We start from the raw sequence: 19,256 nt of genomic DNA, 5'->3' as shown, positions 1-19,256 counted from the left end.
TTATATAGTCCAAAGGATTTTCAAATCCAAATATCAACATTATACATGTACCTTTGATTACTCCAGTTTAGTATACATTTATTTTTTGCCGGTCTGCATACAATTAATATTTAGGTGTTTTATGATTCCATAGGAACTGACCCATCCTAAAGGTAGGCTAAAACTTAAATTTTTAAGGCAATCCCTCCCTCGAATATTTGTAACATGATTTGTCTCACACTTGTGAAAAAAAATTGCAGCTTTCACTGCAAGCAATAACTCTTATAGACATATTTCCACAACAATCATGTTTATCAATTCAGAATACATCTAAGTTCCTCCACTTGTGTGATTAAATTTGAACACGTGCATGAGCATGAGAAAGCCTCAACTACAACTTAAGCTGCTAGAAGGACTAGGAGAGTGGATCAGGAATGCGCCTTAACAAAGGTCCAAAGAGATGAATTTGAGGACATGCTTTGTGCTTCAACCTTGGAGAGAAATCAGATAAAAGAATAAATGGAGTTTTCTCTAGACAATTTCGACACAGCTAGTGAGGTAGTTGATGTACTTACAGACTCTTTGACTCTAAAGGAGATGCCTATTCCAACTAAATTTGCAAGGCTCATGTTAGTTTCTGATATTCTTCACAATAGTAGTGCTCCTGTGAAAAATGCTTCTACATATAGGATAAATTTTGAAGAAGCATTGCCTAATATTATGGAAATATTTAATGACTTATACTAAAACATCACTGGTCGGATTACTACAAAAGCTTTTAGGGAGAGAGTGATGAAAGCTCTCCAAGTTTGGTCAAACTAGTTTCTCTTTTCATATGCTTATGTGAATGGACTGAGAGCTTTCTTTCTTCGGTCTGGAAATTCAGGTGTTCCTCCTTTTCATTCAATATATGGAGATGCCCCACCATTGAAGGACCTTGATAGTTCTAAAGCCAATCTTACGAACATAACAAACAAATCTAGTCCAAATCAAGATGTTGCTCTAGCTATTGGAGAGGAAGCAACGACTCAAGAATTGTTTAGTATTCCTTTTGTGGAGCTTGAAAGATGGTGTAGGAAAAATGGTTTATCTATTCATGGTGGTAGGGAGGTAACTATTTCCCAGTTTCTTAGCTTAGAATAAGCATAAGAACCAAGATCAAGACGAGGATGTCAAGTATGGATATATCTTTGCAATCATAGGGAAGCATGCAGGAGAAATTGATGCTTATTTAAAATTGGGAGGGGGAAGGTGGAGCACAAGTGAAGAAAGAAAATCCATACTTGATGATGATAAGGACTATATGTCCTTATCATCATCTAGGAAAAATGTTCAGGAAGAATCATCTTTATGGTCACAGGCTGAGGAACATGAATCTATGGATGCCTCTTGCAGTGGAACTTTACCAAAAAATGTTGGTGTGGTGATGGTAGTGTCACATGAGGTGTCAAAAGTTAAAAATATTCTAGGCAATGTCAAGGAAAATTACTTTCTCTACTCCTTAACTCATATTTTGCCCCATTAGTGTTTTGATAGACCAATTATCAAGATCATAGAATGATCTTCTCTTTAATGAGGGAGTCCAAGGGCTAATAGTTTAAGGATATGATCATTTTTTTAAAACAGATAGTCTTGTCTGACTTGCAAGGACTTGGGTGTCAAACTCGCTTCCAAGCCAATCTTATTCACATGTCAAAATTTTGAGTATGACTTGGGGCTGAGCTTAACTGAGAGGAATTCACTTAATACTATTTAGTCAAGGAAAAGAATCAAATTCAGAGTCCATTTGAATTATGATTCATGAAGCGTAGTAACAGAGTTGGTGAGCTTAATAGGGCTCATCCTTACCATGATCTATTACACTCAAATGGCATGAATTTCAAAAGGTTGAGATATGATATAAATCTTGGGAAATTTTGACCAAATAAATAACCCAAACCTAACACCTAAGAAATGATATAAATCTTGAGAAATTTTAACCAAATAAATAACCCAAACGTTAAACCTAGTAGTGTGAAATCCATTGTTTGAAGTATGGCTACTGAAGATAAATTTCTTAAATACTTTTAAAAATTAACATACAAATAATTTATAAAAGCAGGGCATTTCGTTGTCAATCAAATGTCAAACCAGATAACAATTCAAGCAATAAGTCGCAATGACAATCCAAAATCGACAAGGCGTATTGGACAAATGTTCAAAACTCATTGGGAACATCCTAATCCTACATGATGCTCATCTAAATCAACTGAAAATGTTGGAAACATGGAATGTTAATGATATAAATTGATGAAAAGATAAAAAATTAAAACTGGTTGTCAGAACCAGCACAAACAATGAATGATAAACAAAATGAAAATGGGGCAAAAATGTAGCATACCCACTCCATGAGACTGCCATTTTCTTCCATACTCGATGCGACCTAAGACTAAGCAGGTCATTCAACTAGTGTCCACATCCTCGTATCTATAGTAGAATTCATCCTAGTATCCACATAAAACCTGCATTGGCCATAGTCTTTCGTAAAGAAAAAGATAAAATAAAATGAAGCCAAAAATCCCTTTTACTCATCAACAATTTAAATATTTTGAACCTTGTATTTAAAAAGAATATTCTCATACCAATATCCTTGCTTGTTTTGAAACTCTATTCATATACATTACTTCTTCCAAAAACTTTACATATAGTGGATTGTCATAATCCAAGTCATCAATTAAATGAAGTTCCATCATCTCTAGAGCAAGGGTGCTCTGAAATCCACTTTCATCAAGTCATAAGGGTTGGGTTGAAGAAGAAGGTAACCAATATCAAAAACTCTTTTAGTTTCCCTTGTAGAAGGTGTTTATTGCTACTTACCGCAGCTCTGCAGGTGCTATCCATCCTTGGCCAATAAGTTCCAGTAAAAGAAAGAAGATATGGAAGTCATCCCCTCCATTGAATGTCGATCATGAAATGCCAATAAATGGAATCTCATACCTGTAATATTACGATGCAATTAGATGATGCAATCTTATGCGATGCAATTCAACGATGCAATCTTACAATGCAAAATATTATGATGTGCCATCTTACAATGTAATCTTATCTCTGATCGATATGATGATGATGCAATCTTACACGATGTAATATTATCTTTTTAGTAATTGTGTAAAAGTCCCTCCCCTTCAAGTAGGCTTTATGCAGGTAGGAAAATGAATAAAAAAACTCTAAAAAGAAAACAAGTTTCAGTCTCACCCGATTTTTTCTTACCTTGAAGGAATAAACGTTCTTGGCATAATAAGAAAGATTTGTTCTTACCTTGAAGGAATAAAGGTTCTTGGCCTAATAATAAAATATGTATATTGCTCCGGTCCCCACCTAATGAAGTGAAAGCAACCCTTCTTTTTTACTAAAAATTAACCTGAGAGGAATTCATTTTGTAAATTTCATTCTACTGATTTTTTTACAAATTTACAATTCATTTCATTCAATTGTGTTTTGTTTGTGATGGTGAAATTTAGGAGCTCAATTCAAGGAACCTCAAAGTTGTGGGATTCTTTGCATTGCACAACTTTTCGGGTTTCAGAGTCTCCACAATCTTCCCATCCACCAATAAAAAGACGAGGTCAGTGATTCTCTAGATCTGTTTCATGCTGTGGGAGACCATGATAATGGTCATCACCTTGTCCCTTCTCAGATTCATGACCGACTCTTCGATGAAACCATCTGGGAAACTACACATAAAGCTTTAAACCCTTACACTAGACAATGGTTCCATGTGAAAAATTCCATCCCTTAGACAGAACTGAGGGAAGAGATGAAGGATTATATCAATCTTCACAGCTTCCTCACCAGTACCAGATGTGCAGAATTCGATATAATTGCTGACTATACAAAAAATGGCTGAGAATGAGATGAAGCAACTTCTGAACATGTTGTTTAGTTCTGTAATTTCAGATACACAAACAATGCAGAAGCAGTGTTGGGATACAGTATGGAAGAATATTAATCTCATACGTTTGTATTGCCAAATCAATAAAAAGAACATACAAACATTCATATGTTTGCATGGCTACAGATATTTTGACCACATCGTTACCAAAATGCCCTTATACCCACCCTAGTATCCACATACAACTTGCATTGGCCATACCCTTCCTTAAACAAAAAAAATAAAAGAAAATGAAGCCATAAATCCCTTTTACTAGTCAACAATTTAAATATTTTGAAGCCTGTATTTAAAAAGAAGATTCCCATACCAATATCCTTGCTTGCTTTGGAACTCTATTCAAATACATCACTTCTTCCAAAAAAATTACATACAATGGATTGTCATAATCAAAGTCATTAGTTAAATGAATTTCCATCATCTATAGAGAAGGGGTGCTCCGAAATCCACTTTCATCATGTCATAAGTCTTGTGTTGAAGAAGGTAACCAATATCGAAAACCATTTCAGTTTCCCTTTTAGAAGGCATTTATCGCTACCTATCATATCTCTGCAAGTGGTATCCATCCTTGGCCAATAAGTTCCAGTAAAAGAAAAAATATATGGAAGTCATTCACTCCATTAGATGTCGATCATGGAATGTCGATAAATGGAATCTCATACCTCTAATCTTACAATGCAATTATATGATGCAATCTTATGCAATTCAATTCAACGATGCCATCTTACAATGAAAAATCTTATGATGTGCCATTTTACAATGTAATCTTATCTCTGATGGATATGATGATGATGTAATATTACACAATGTAATATTATCTTTTTAGTAATTGTTTAAAAGTCCCTCCCAATCATGTAGGCTTTATGCAGGTAGGAAAATGAATAAAAAACTCTAAAAAGAAAACAGATTTTGGTCTCACCCGATTTGTTCTTACCTTGAAGGAATAAAGGTTCTTGGCCTAATAATAAAATCTATATATTGCTCTGGTCCCCACCTGATGAAGTTAAAGAAACCCTTTTTTTGACAAAAAATTAACCTCAAAGGATTTCATTTCGTAAAATTTCATTCTATTGAGTTTTTTAAAAATTTACAAATCATTTCATTCAATTGCATTTTGTTTGTGATGGTGAAATCTAGGAGCTCAATTCAAGGAACCTGAGAGATGTGGGATGCTTTGCATTGCACAGCTGGTCGGGTTTCAGAGTCTCCACAATCTGCCCATCCACCAACAAAAAGATGAGGTCCGCGATTCTCTAGATTTGTTTCACGTTGTGGGAGATAATGATAATGGTCATCCCCTTGTCCCTTCTCAGCTTCTGATTGAATCCTCGATGAAACCATCTGGGAAAATACACATAAAGCTCTAAACCCTTACACCAGACAATGGTTCCATGTGAAAAATTCCATCCCTCAGACAGAACTGAGGGAAGAGATGAAGGATTATATCAATCTTCACAGCTTCCTCACTAGTATGAGATGTGAAGAATTCGATATAATTGCTAACTATAGAAGAAAGCTCGCTGAGAACAAGATGAAGCAACTTCTAAACATGTTGTGCAGTTCTATAATTTCAGAGACATAGGCAATGCAAACGCAATGTTGGGATACAATATGGAAGAATATTAATGTCATACGTTTGTATTGCCAATACAATAAAAATAACATACAAACATTCAAATGTTTACACGGCCACTGATATTTTGACCACATCCTTACCAAAATGTCCTTATATCCACCCTAGTATCGACATACCCTGCATTGGCCATACAATTCCATAAAGAAAAACATAAAAGAAAATGGACCCAAAAATCCATTTTAGTGGTAAACAGTTTAAATATTTTGAAACCTTTATTTAAAAAAAAGATTCTCATACCAATATCCTTGCTTGCTTTGAAACTCTAGTCAAATACATCACTTCTTCCCAAAAAAAATTACATATAGTGGATTGTCATAATCCAAGTCATCATTTAAACGAAGTTCCATCATCTCAAGAGCACATGTGATGTGAAATCCACTTTCATCAAGTCATAAGGGTTGGGGTGAAGAAAAAGATAACCAATATCGAAAACCGTTTTAGTTTCCCTTTTAGAAGGTGTTTATCGCTACCTATCACAGCTCTGCAGGTGATATCCATCCTTGGCCAATAATTTCCAGTAAAAGAAAAAAGATATAGAAGTCATCCCCTCCATTGAATGCTGATAAATGGAATCTCATACCTGTAATCTTATGATGCAATCTTATGCGATGCAATTCAACGACACAATCTTACAATGATGTGCCATCTTACAATGTAATCTTTCTCTGATCGATATGATGATGATGTAATTTTACACGATGTAATATTATTTTTTTAATAATTATGTAAAAGTCTCTCCCCTTCAAGAAAGCCTTATGCAGGTAGGAAAATGAATTAAAAAAAACTCGAAAAAGGAAACAGGTTTTGATCTCACCAGATTTGTTCTTACCTTGAAGGAATAAAGGTTCTTGGCCTAATAAGAAAATTTGTATATTGCGCCAGTCCCCACCTGATGAAGTGAAATGAACCTTTTTTTTGTGACAGAAAATTAACCTGAGAGGAATTCATTTCGTAAAATTTTATTCTATTGAATTTTTTACAAATTTACAATTCATTTCATTCAATTGCACTTTGTTTGTGATGGTAAAATTCAAGAGCTCAATTCAAGGAACCTGAGAGCTCTGGGATGCTTTGCATTACACAGCTGATCGGGTTTCAGAGTTTCCACAATCTACCCATCCACCAACAAAAAGATGAGGTCCACGATTCTCTGGATCTATTTCACTCTGTGGGAGACCATGATAATGGTCATCCCTTGTCCCTTCTAAGCTTCCCGATCGACTCCTCGATGAAACCATCTAGGAAACTACACATAAAACTCCAAACCCTTACACCAGAGAATGGTTCCATGTGGAAAACGCCATCCCTAAGACAAAACTACGAGAAGAGACGAAGGATTATATCAATATTCACAGCTTCCTCACCCGTCCCGATGTGTAGAAGTCGATATAATTGTTGACTATACAAAAAAATTTGCTGAGAACGAGATGAAGCAACTTTTGAACATGTTGTGCAGTTTTGTAATTTCAAAGACACAGACAATGTAGAAAGAGTGTTGGGATACAGTATGGAAGAATATTAATCTCATACATCTGTATTGCCAATACAATAAAAAGAACATGCAAATATTCAGATGTTTGCATGGCTACAAATATTTTGACCACATCGTTACTAAAATGCCCTTGTGCATTCGTCTTAGCAGTGATTCACAGGACAACAGTGATAGTGGTTTGTTGGATATCTGTAAATAAATTCTAAGGACAGTTGGCATTATTGGTTTGGTATACTCTAACATCGTTGGAGAAAATTCCATGGGATTTGATGTGATTTCAGGGTTAATCAACATTCTTGACCATGTTGCATTTCATAGTCAGTGATTATGTGAAAGTTTAGACACTTGTTTTGAGACTTTACTATAAAAAAATTGATGAATTGCGTGCAGACACTAAGAAAGCTTTTGGACTTGAATTTTATGTATATGCTTTAAATTCCAAGGCCATTGTCACTGCAACAAATAAATTTACCCATGTAATGAATTTTATTACTAGAGAAGATCTGAATGAAGGAATTATTATTTTACAAAGAGATGAAGTTGATATAATTGTTGACTATAAAAAAAAGTTGGCTGAGAACGAGATGAAGCAACTTCTGAACATGTTGTGCAGTTTTGTAATCTCAGAGACACAGACAATGGAGAAGCAGTGTTGGGATATAGAATGGAAGAGTATTAATCTCATACGTTCCAATACAATAAAGAAAACATACAAACATTCAAATGTTTGCATGGCTACAGATATTTTGATCACATCGTTACCAAAATGCCCTTGTACCTTCGTCTTCATAGCAATCCAAAGGACAACAGCGATAGTGGTTTGTTGGATATCTGTAAATAAATTCTAAGGACAGTTGACATTATTGGTCTAGTATACTCTAACATCATTGGAGAAAATTCCATGGGATTTGATGTGATTTTAGAGTTAATCAACATTCTTGACCATCTTTCATTTCATGGTCATGATTATGTGAAAGTGCAGACACTTGTTTTGAGACTTTATTTTAAAATATTCGATGAATTGCGTGGAGACACTGAGAAAGCTCTTGGACCTGAATTTTATGTATATGCTTTAAATTTCGAGGGTGTTGTACCAGGAATATTCTAAAAATCATAAAAATATGCAAATAATTGAATTGACAAATCAGGTTGCCTACTTGAAGAGGAGCTTGGGAACCTTTGTATTTTCCACCAAATGAGATTTAGGTCTGGTAGTGGAGCAACCAACCAACCTTTAGAGCTGGATCTTGTAACTATAAATTTTGGATCCAACTCTTCATACTGGCTACTTTCCTGGTAGAGTTGCACTTAGTAGAGTTTCCTTCTCGGAGCACTTCCTTGGTTCTTTTGCAGGCAAATTATTGTAAATCATTCCTAAGGAAAAAAATATGGACCTATTGCTAAAAGAGTTTCCTTATTAAAAACCGTAATTGAGAAGGGTGGATCGATCGGATCAACCCCACAAAGCATGCCATGGCTGGCTGGTTGTCGTCTGACTTCTTGCTTGATCGATCAGACAAGGGAAGTGTATATGGAGGGAGATGTTTTTCTTATTGTCAATACAATAAATAAATTTACCCATCTAATGACTTTTGTTACTAGCGAAGATCTGAATGAAGGAATTACTATTTTGCGAAGAGCTTGGACTAAGGATAATGAGGCTTTCATTCGGCATATTAATTATGCAAAGTCACTGGTTGATGTTGTAATTCTCTGTATATCTAGAGAATTTGAGATATCGGATGAGAAAGGTCTTACGGAGGGACAAATGCATGCAGCCCAAGCTCAGAGGTGGCATAATTCATAGGCTCTTGAAAAGGTTCTTTCGCTTATAAAAGAAATACTCATTGAAGGAGGCCATTAGCTGATATTCTACAAGATATGGAGATAGTGAAAGAGTTGGTATGTTTAGACATTATAGCATGGACCATCGAAATTTTCAATTGCTTTGTGAGAAAGGATGCAACAAAATTGACCTCTGCATTCACTACAGAATTTTAGTAATTGGATTGGAGATTATCCAAACCATCAAAAACAGAGGAGGGTTGCTATATGATATCGAACCTCTCTTCATACACTCACAAATAATAAATGGAATTACATCTATAAACACCCAGTTGAGGTTGTAGATATGATTTTCTAACTGCACGTTTATGGAGCTGGGAATTGAGAAACCAATTAAAGATCACAGATTGAGTAGATGATTCTCAGGTCCAGGTAAGGGGCATTAGATATTTAGTAACAAACTTTAAATTTTGATAAACTGTCACGTGAACTTGTTAAATTATGGTATGTTCTATGCTCAGAGCAGTTACCTTATCTTTTTTTTTATTATCCACAGATTAGCAATCACATGTATATTAAGTAAAGTGCAGATAGAAAATTTAAATGATCAACAGAAAACAAGCCAAGACAAGAGACACAAGATGTGGCGTCTAGCCAGGGACAAACCCCAATATGGGGAAACCCTTTGATCAAATCTTCTTTTATCTTCAATAATTCAGCAGATTAGCGGCATCAACCCTAAACTAGGGTAGTCAATATCTGTCAAACTGGTGGTCAAATCACCTTGATTCCTTCACCAAAAAATGTGGCCTTCCAAAGAGAGTCAGCATCACCTACTGCACAGTCCAGAGAGAGAGAATGTTGGACAATGCTGGTCAAATTTCCAATCTGCAGTTGCAGCCCTAAAATCTATGTCATTTTTCCACATGTGTGAGAGATAGAATCTTTTCTGCACAGGGAGAGAAGAGACTCTTTTCTGCGCAGGAGAGAGAGAGATGTGATGAGAAGTTTGTGTCCAAATGAGGAGGAGACATCTTGTATTTATATGCAAATGTTGATGATGATAGATGCGTCTGTTGGGCTTCTAAGCCTACATAAGTTGTTGGTCGACTTTGACAATTAGTCCATAATAAAATAAATTCATATCTCCATAAATACTTATCTAAATCGGATGATCTTTAGATCAATCCTACACCTCTCGATGAGAGGAATCTAGTAAAAATATTATCATCCATGAATAAGGTGAATCACATGAAGTTTGGCCCTAGTTTCCAATTTTAAGTCTCCCTCTCAGCTAGGGAGAACTTCATCTGCAATCTGTCGGACTGTCACTGTTGTCCATCCATAAAATGCATTGTCTGGTATGACTTGACCCTTCTTGCTTTGCTCTGATTTGCTTTGCTCTGCTCGGTTTTGCTTTGCTTTGCTATGCTCTGCTTTTCTCGAATTATGAAGAAGAAGAAATGATTGAGGATGTATCATACCATCCTCCACTGACCCAAAGTCAGTCTTAGAGTGTGCACCACTCTCACTGGTCCCAGATCAATGAAGGTCATCCAAGCATAGGGAGTACGGTAGATACAACTGTGTCCATCGGTACTACTATGGCCCCTATCCTCATTTCCCTGCTCATTGATTAGATGAGAGGTACTTCCCATGAGTCCCAAACTGCATGGGTAGGATACCTCGACATGAGAACTAATCATCCTGTCCACCGGAGAGTGAATCATCTTGTCCAGTGGATTCCACGGAGAATTAATCATCCTGGCCCACATGAGAAAGACTCATCATGTTCCACAATCGCCATGGAGAACACATCATCCAAGCCCACAGGAGAACTAAGCATCATATTCCATAGTCGCCATGGCGAATGAATCATCTTGGCCCACAATAGAGCTAATCATGTTGTTCCATAGTCACCACGGGGTGTCACAGGGGAAGGTTGAACCTTTTACACTATACAAAGTGCACCAACAGGGGGTGGTGAGTCACCATGTGGTCATATGTACCTCTAAGAAGTACCCTGCGGCCCCCTGGAGCTCCCAGAGCTCAGTACATCATACTTGAACCTCATCAAGGGGTCTCTGAATGACACCTAGTCATTCTTGAAAAGTCAGGAATTTGATCTTTCCTAGAGGCTTTGTCAGAATGTTTGCGACCTGTTCATGTGTACCGATATGTTGGAGCCTTATTGCTCCTCTCTACACCATATCTCGAATATAGTGGTACCTGATATCGATATGCTTGGAGTGATCATGAAATAAGGGATTTTCTGATAAACGGATCCCACTCTGGTTATCACATAGAATCACGGTGGTATCCAATGTAAATCCAAACAGCTCATTGAAGAGATTTCGCAACCAGACTGCCTCACAGGAGGCCATGCTAGCAACAATGTATTCTACCTCGGCGGTGCTCAGAGCCATCGACTTCTGCTTCCTGCTCATCCGGGATATCGAGGCAGATCCCAAAGAGAAATAGCACCTAGATGTGCTCTTTCGATCCTCCACATTGCCTACCCAATCAACATCAATATACCCAAGTAGTCTCACATTTCCAACAGTGTATCTTAATCCATGAGTGATTGTGCCATGAATATATCTTAGCAAATTCTTGGCACCAATCCAGTGTGAGTGAAAAAGCTCAACCATATGTTGGCTCAAAGTGTTGACTGCAAAGCATATATCCAGACAGGAATTCACCAAGAACATCAATGCTCCGACGAGTTGTCGATATTCGGTAACATTTCATAAAACGGGTCCAGTAGCACTACCACTTAACTTCTTAAAGTTAAGCTCCATTAGGGTAGTTACGGTCTTGTAGTCCACCATGCCGAATCTTTCCAGTTCTTTACCACATACTTTCCTTGAGATAGGAAAATATCCCCTGGTTTCTGCCAGACTTCGAGTCCTAGGAAATAGTGCATGAGTCCTAGATCTTTCATCTGAAATTTAGAAGCCAAATCCCTCTTACATTTGTGAATGAGAGATTCTACACCTGTTAGAAAGAGGTCGTCAACATACAACACCAGTATGAGAGGTTTTTCATCTTCAACCTTCAAGTATAGGTTAGGATCGGTTTCACTCCTAGTGAATCCCAGCTTCATCAAGTAGCTATCGATCCTCCCATACCATGCTCGGGGTGCTTACGTCAGCTCATAGAGGGCCTTCTTCAACCTACACACATGAGATTTTCGATCATAAATCGCAAATCCTTTGGTTTCTCCACGTAAACCTCTTCTTTAATCGAACCATGCAAGAATGTGGTCTTAACATCCATCTGATCTAGGTTCCATCCTTGTGAAGCCGCAAGGGCTATGATCAAGCGGATGGTGGTATATATGGCAACAGGTTCAAACATCTCGTCATAGTCTATACCTTCCTTCCGGGAGAAGCCATGAGCGACAAAACGAGCCTTATACTTTTCCGTACTTCCATCAACTGCATGCTTTATCTTGTAAAGCCATTTAGAAGTGACAATTGTCTTGTCCAGGGCTCTGGGAACCACTTCCCAAACATCATTCTTCATAATAGACTCATATTCTTTGGTCATAACATCCTTCCATACTTGATGCTTGACGAAATCTGAGAATGATGAAGGCTCATTTTGAATGATCAAGCTCATGATGGTCAGGTATCCATGATACCTGTTTAGTTTCTTACTTTCACGGAAGGTTCCTCGGGGTGCAGCGTGTCCTTTAGCATCATCAAGTGTCCCCCTAAGCCATGAAGGCCTCCTTCTAGAAGAGGAACGCTCAAGTGGAGGAGGATCAATAGGATCCATGGGTTCTTCCACATCGGGCATTGTTTCATCATCTTTTCCTTTCGGTTCCCTGGTGTCAGCTTCTTATGAACTCCTCATAGTAGGAAGATTGTTCACCTTGTTGAGAGCCATATCTTCATCAAAGGTGACATCATGACTAATCACGACTTCCCTTTGACCAGCTACATAGATTCTATAACCCTTAGTATTTTCACTATAGCCCACGAAGATTCCTTTCTTTCCAGATGCACCCAATTTGTTTCTTTTCTCTTTCGGCACATGAAAATATACAGGGCTTCCAAAAATTCTAAAATGAGATACGTCAGGTTTCTTACTGGTGAACATTTCTTCAGGAGTCCTGGAACCCAATGCTTGATGGGGACATCGGTTTTGTACATATACGGCAGTGTTTGCAGCTTCAGCCCATAGAAACTTCGAAAGTCTTTGATCATGGAGCATAGCACGGACAACTTCCACAATCGTTTAGTTCTTCCTTTCCACCACACCATTCTGTTCAGGAGTGTATGGTGTAGTAGTATCCCTCTTAATGTCAGCCTCTTTACAAAAGTCATGAAACTCATTAAATTCATATTCAGTCCCATTATCAGTCCTTAAGATCTTGATCTTCTTTTCGGTTTGATTCTCGATCAAGGCTTTGAAGTGTCGAAACCAGGAGAACACTTCAACCTTCTAAATTTTCAGGAAGTATATCCAAGTCTTGCGAGAATAGTCATCTGTAAAAGTGAGGTAATATGAATATCCTCCCAAGGAGTTCACAGGCATCATACTAGATATGTCTGAGTGAACTAACTGCAATATATTAGAGGTCTTGCTTTGACTTGAGGGGAATGGTCCCCTTTTTAGCTTTCCTTCAGCACATCTAGGACATACATCTTCTTCCTCTAATATGAACTCGGGCATCCCAGTCACCATTTTTCTTACGTCAAGTAGAGCTTTATAATGAAGGTGAGCAAACCTTCGATGCCATAGTTCAGACTGAAGAGATGTGTCACAAGAAATGACACCTAGAAAACTTCCTCCGACCTGATATAATGAATCAACTCGAAACCCAAGAGTGAAGGCATCTTTAATATTGTTTTTCCATACAAGTACCTTTCCATCGTTGAAAGCCACCTTGTAGCCTTTATCTTCCATTGTCGTAATGGAGACCAGGGTATTTTTTAGATCAGGTACATATAATACATCGTGTAGGTGGATTGTATTACCTTGATTCAATTTAAGAGATACATTTCCTACACCTTTCACGGGATATTTCATATTATCTCCAAGGACAATTTCCAAGTTGGTTTCTTTCTCTATTAGATTATGGAGAACTTCTTTGTAACCAGTGAAGTGCCTTGAGGCACCACTATCAATAAGCCAATTTCCCAATGAGTTCGGTGGAGCAGAGGTAGATAGAGCAGCTGGTAGATAATATTCATCCTGCTTATTGTCAACAGTGTTAGACGCATACTTGGAATTTCTTGCCTTATTGAATGGTTGTCCACTTCCTTGATTTCCAACACTCCTTTTACCTCAGCCATTTGACCTGCCATTTCTTTGATTGCCTTGAGAGGGATTTTGATCATCATCCCGGTGTGAGTTCCTTTTATCAGGACACTCCCTTGCATAATGACCTGGTTTATTGCAATGGTAACATCGTCCTTTTCTTCCACCCTTTGGTCCAGCCTTTCCTTTGGATTTAGCCTCGGAATTGTTTCTTCTTTTAGCATGAGACGAAAAAGCAGTGGGATGACCTTTAAGTGTGGGCATTTCTTGTTCTTCCATCCTTGCTTCTTCTTGAATGGATCTTGCCATTAATTCCTCAAATCCAAGAATTACATTATTGTTGAGGAGAGTAGTCCTGAATATACACCATTCAGATGGTAGTCATCCAAGAGTTGTGAATGCCATTTCCCTGTCAGGAATTACTTCCCCAATAGATAGGAGATCGTTTTTGATCTCGGTGATTCTTAAGAAATATGCTTGCATATTTTCATCTTTTCCCTTCTTAATTTCCTTCAGCTTATTTCTAAGAAATAGAAGTTTATTTGCATCATTAACTTTAAATAAACTCACCAGTCTATCGTAGATTTCCTTGGAGGTGTTCAACTCGGAAACATAGGCCACCGGGCGCTTGTCGATAGAGTCCCGGATGATCTTCTTTGCTTTGACTTCTCCCTTGGTCCATTTGTTCCTGGCAGCAGTGAATGCATTTGATGGAGGCTCAACAACACCACCTCCCACATGGTCTAGTACTTCTTGTTCTTCTAATGTTAATTCAAGAGACATATTCCATCCGCAGTAGTCGGACTTCTCACAGAGCTTGTCTTCAGTAGGGAACTGTGATGAGGACCCCATGAATTCTTTTAGATAGCCTTGCCAACCTTCTCTTCGGTGATTTCTCTTGCTCTTGCTTGGGCTTTGTCTTCACTTCAGCCCCGATACCATGTTAAATTGTGGTATGTTCTATGCTTAGAGCAGTTTCCTTATCTTTCTTTTTATTATCCACAGATTAGCAATCACATGTATATTAAGTAAAGTGTGGATAGAACATTTAAACGATCAACAGAAAACAAGCCAAGACAAGAGACACAAGATGTGGCAGCTAGCCAAGGATAAACCCCAATATGGGGAAACCCTTTGATCAAATATTCTTTTATCTTCAATAATTCAACAGAGAGAAATAGTACAAAAGTCTGATTTATATCAGAAGCATCAGCCCTAAACTAGGGCAGTCAATATCTGTCAAACCGGTGGTCGGATCACCTTGATTCCTTCACCAAAAAATGCGGCCTTCCAAAGAGAGTCAACTTCACCTACTATGCAGTCTAGAGAGAGAGAATTCTGGTCAACACTGGTCAAAGTTCTGATCTGTAGTTGCAGCTGTAAAATATGCATCCCTTTTCCACACGTGTGAGAGATAGAGTCTTCTCTGCGCAGGGAGAGAAGAGACTCTTTTATGCGCAGGAGAGAGAGAGTGAGAGACGTGATGAGAAGTGTGTGTCCAGATGAGGAGGAGACATCTTGTATTTCTATGCAAATTTTGATGATGAATAGATGCATCTGTTGGGCTTCTGAGCCTACATAAGTTGTTGGCCGACTTTGACAATTAGTCCATAATCAAAATAAATTCATATCTCCATAAATAATTATCGGAATTGGATGATATTTAGATCAATCCTACACCTCTCGATGAGAGGAATCTAGTAAAAATATTATCATCCATGAATAAGGTGACCCACATGAAGTTTGGCCCTAGTTGCTAATTTTAACAGAACTGTGTACCAATTTGGGTGGGGTTTGGGAATTGTTTTTCAAATTTTTCTTTCAATAATAGAATATAATTTGGGCAGTAGGGATCTTTACTAAATTCATGTGCTCACATTTCAAATTAAATTTATGCAGTGTTTTCAAAGATATGTTCTTTTCATTCCATTTGTTTTGTTTAATTACCACACAATGATGAAATTTACTAATCAGTTTCATATGAGAGTAATATATCTATGACATGTAGAAGTTGTATTAAGTTAGCGATGAGTGAAACATTGAAAAGAGAACCCTAAACAAACTGAAACTTACATTTAGCCGAGACCTCTACAATACATGTCTTAATAGCAGTAGCACCTCAGGCTCGTTGGCAGGAGCCCTGGCCAAGGCCACCCTCTGCGCTTTCCCCACAGATAGATTGTTGGCGAATCTGGCAGCCAAAGAGTTTTCCAAATATCAACAACCTTATCTTCCAATAATCCCTCACCACGAAGCGCTGGCCCCTATGTTATGTTATCTGCAACGCTTCCTTCGAAGAGGGTTGGCCTCTGAAACATCATGCCCACAAAAATTTAGAGGGAAAGCACATTGATGTCGTGGTTTTTGAGGAAGACGGAGTCGATCGGTGGTTCTAGAACCTATTCAGTGCCCTCAGGAATGTCGAATTTCCCCTATGTTGAGACCTATTATGCCCACCACCATTCCCTTCCATATGTCAACCGACACCCTTAACAAAAGACCCATCCCCTGCTTTGTCTTCCTCCAAAAAAAATTCACCCGTATCTTCCAATGGAGATCACCATCAACCACAAACACCTCCTCCAGGGTGTCCTCATCGATGTTGGGCAACATAAGTTACTCATCTCCCTGAAGAAAGCAACCAATTTTAGGGCATGAAATAGGCAGCTCCACCAAAAAATCCAGCGCCAGCACAGAGATCTAGATCAGTGTTGTTGTCACAGAAATAATATCAAAAATCTAGCTCCACCAGAGAGATCTAGATTGGTGCTACCACTGCAGAAACAATGTGAGTTTGTAAAACAATGCCAATTATCAAGGAAGTATGTAGATCTATAGTCCCTAGGGTTTACCACCAAATTACTAAAAGCTATAGTTACCAAATTCATGTATTCGAAATCGATTAAATTTGGATCAAATTTAAATGTGTAAAATTCAATATTATAAAAATTTGAGAATATACATCTTATAAAAGGTAATATGGTGTTATTTTTTTTCAAATATTTAAAAAATAAAATAAAATGATTTTTTTTTCAAAACAAAAGATATTATATTTACTTATTTCCCATATTAATTTTTAGTGTGGATTTAAAATATCCAAAAATAAATAAATGAGATAAAACATATCAAATTTATTAATATTAAAAATTAGGAAAATATATAAATAAAATCTAATAATATGAATAGTAAAAATTCAAAATTCAAAACTAAAATGTAATGTAAAAAATGAAATATTATATATTAAAATAAGTTAAAATGATTTCCAATAAGTTAAATATCTTATTAAAATCCAAATTTATTCAATAATAAGTATGTAAATTAATTTTTATGGTAGATAAAAAAATTAACTTTTTAATTGAATTCTAGATAAACTTTCATTTTTTTGAAAAGCAATTTTTTTATGCTAATGACGGTCTTCCAATACAATCATAAAATATATATAGATATATAGATATATATAACATAACATCACTTTAATTTTTTTTTTAAATATAAAAATGGTAAGGCTTCCTCGTACATGCTTGGATGAGATGGATGTTTATGTGGATCTATTCCACTAGATTGGTTGTCTCGTCGAACAGATCCATAAGCTGTTTCGGAGCTCCCTCGCCTACTTAGAAGGTGGTTCCATGTTCGACTAGGAATCAGATACCAGTAACATTATCAACTTAATTAATTTCATAACCCAAATCTTTGTACCGTATTAAAATTAACGTATTATAATGTGTACCGAACTGTACTAACGAATTTCTGATTTTTTCTAGCCAATATGGCCAAACTTGGTAACTATGCTCAAAACCCCAAATTTACGCATGTGTTGCAATCAAGCCAAATTGAAGCCTTTGTTTATTTCATATGAGCCTCATGTTGTTATCTATACATCAATTCTGAAAAGCATCTTCGCCCAAATGTTATTTTCACTATATAAGACCCTAGTTTGTAGAGTATTAGAGGCATATTATCCAATCCCCCACCCAATAAATAAAATAAGAAGTCAATTTTTTATATAGGGAAAGCAATGAATTATGTCATTTAGGCTCTTCCTTACATAATCCATCACGCCACCATGCAACTCATCTGATCCATCAAGAAAGAATTAAGATGATCAATAAATAAAATAAAAAGTCACTTTTTTATATAGGGAAAGAAATGAATTTTGTCATTTAGGCTCTTCCTTACATCATCCATCACGTCTATATGCACCTCGTCTGATCCATCAAGCAAGAAGTAAGACGATCAATCATAACCTGCGGTTGGTTCATTCGATCGATCATAAAAGTTTCTCATATGCGGGTTTTTCTATAAAACCTTCATTGATTAGGGTTGTCCCAACAGGGTTTTTCGATTCTATTGGAATGGGGGTGATGGCACTAACTACAGGGCTGAGATTGTGGCATTGTGGGTTTTACTTCAGAGTGTTGTTTGGCTAGCCATTGAATCCATTAGGATTGTTGGAGATGCCAAAACTGTCATTGATTGGTTGCAAGGGAGGAGCGCTCTAGATGTTCCTTTGCTACATCATTGGATGGCTAATATTGATGCCCTCCATTCTTCTTTCTATGATTTATCTTTCCTCCATGTGTACAGAGAACAAAACATGGAGGCTAATGGCCTGTCCAAGTAGGGGCTGGATAGTATCTTTGGATTTATGTTTTATGAGCTATGAATTGATGGAACCATTCATTCTTCTAGGTCCTTTGAGCTATGAATGTTTTTCTTTTATGAAACCAGCTCACAAAAAGATATAAAAGATAGATCAACGCCTTAGAATTCATCCTCTTTGAAGGGGAAACCTCCTTTACATTACACAAATGAACAATTCTTGGATGATACAAATGACTAAACCTCCCTTCTATATATAGGAGTCTAAGGGGTCACAATATAATCAAGTCGACATAACAGTAATAACATAAGGGCACAACAATAACAATAGTGGGTTTCTATGGGGCCCACTAATAATAATGTGGGGACAATAGGACACCATAATAACAATAAGGGCTACAATGACAATAGTCATGGGGGAATCACTATTATTATAGGGACCTAATGTTATAGACATTTTTGGGCACTACAACCACAAGCATGAAATGTCCATAAACCAAGGGCTCCTAAGTCCCTAAAAGTCTTGTTCTAATCCCTAAAGAAATAAGGTCAACAGATTACAG

General features: G+C 37.2%; 1 long non-coding RNA gene across 1 annotated transcript; it reads right to left on the bottom strand.

The window, feature by feature from the left end:
* Positions 1-2,841: 2,841 nt before the first annotated feature.
* Positions 2,842-16,946, bottom strand: LOC149227615 (uncharacterized). The gene is made up of 2 exons (XR_016247809.1): positions 16,165-16,946; positions 2,842-2,955 (listed from the first exon to the last, which is right to left on the bottom strand). It is a non-coding gene; the product is annotated as an uncharacterized LOC149227615 (long non-coding RNA).
* Between the last annotated feature and the right edge of the window lie 2,310 nt (positions 16,947-19,256).

The sequence above is a fragment of the Pinus tabuliformis genome, chromosome J, assembly GCF_031772625.1.
Source record: "Pinus tabuliformis cultivar Carrire ecotype Pingquan chromosome J, CPIR1, whole genome shotgun sequence".
Taxonomy (NCBI): Eukaryota; Viridiplantae; Streptophyta; class Pinopsida; order Pinales; family Pinaceae; genus Pinus; species Pinus tabuliformis.
Note: the sequence above shows the minus strand (reverse complement) of the source record. Positions and strands in the feature narration are given on the sequence as shown.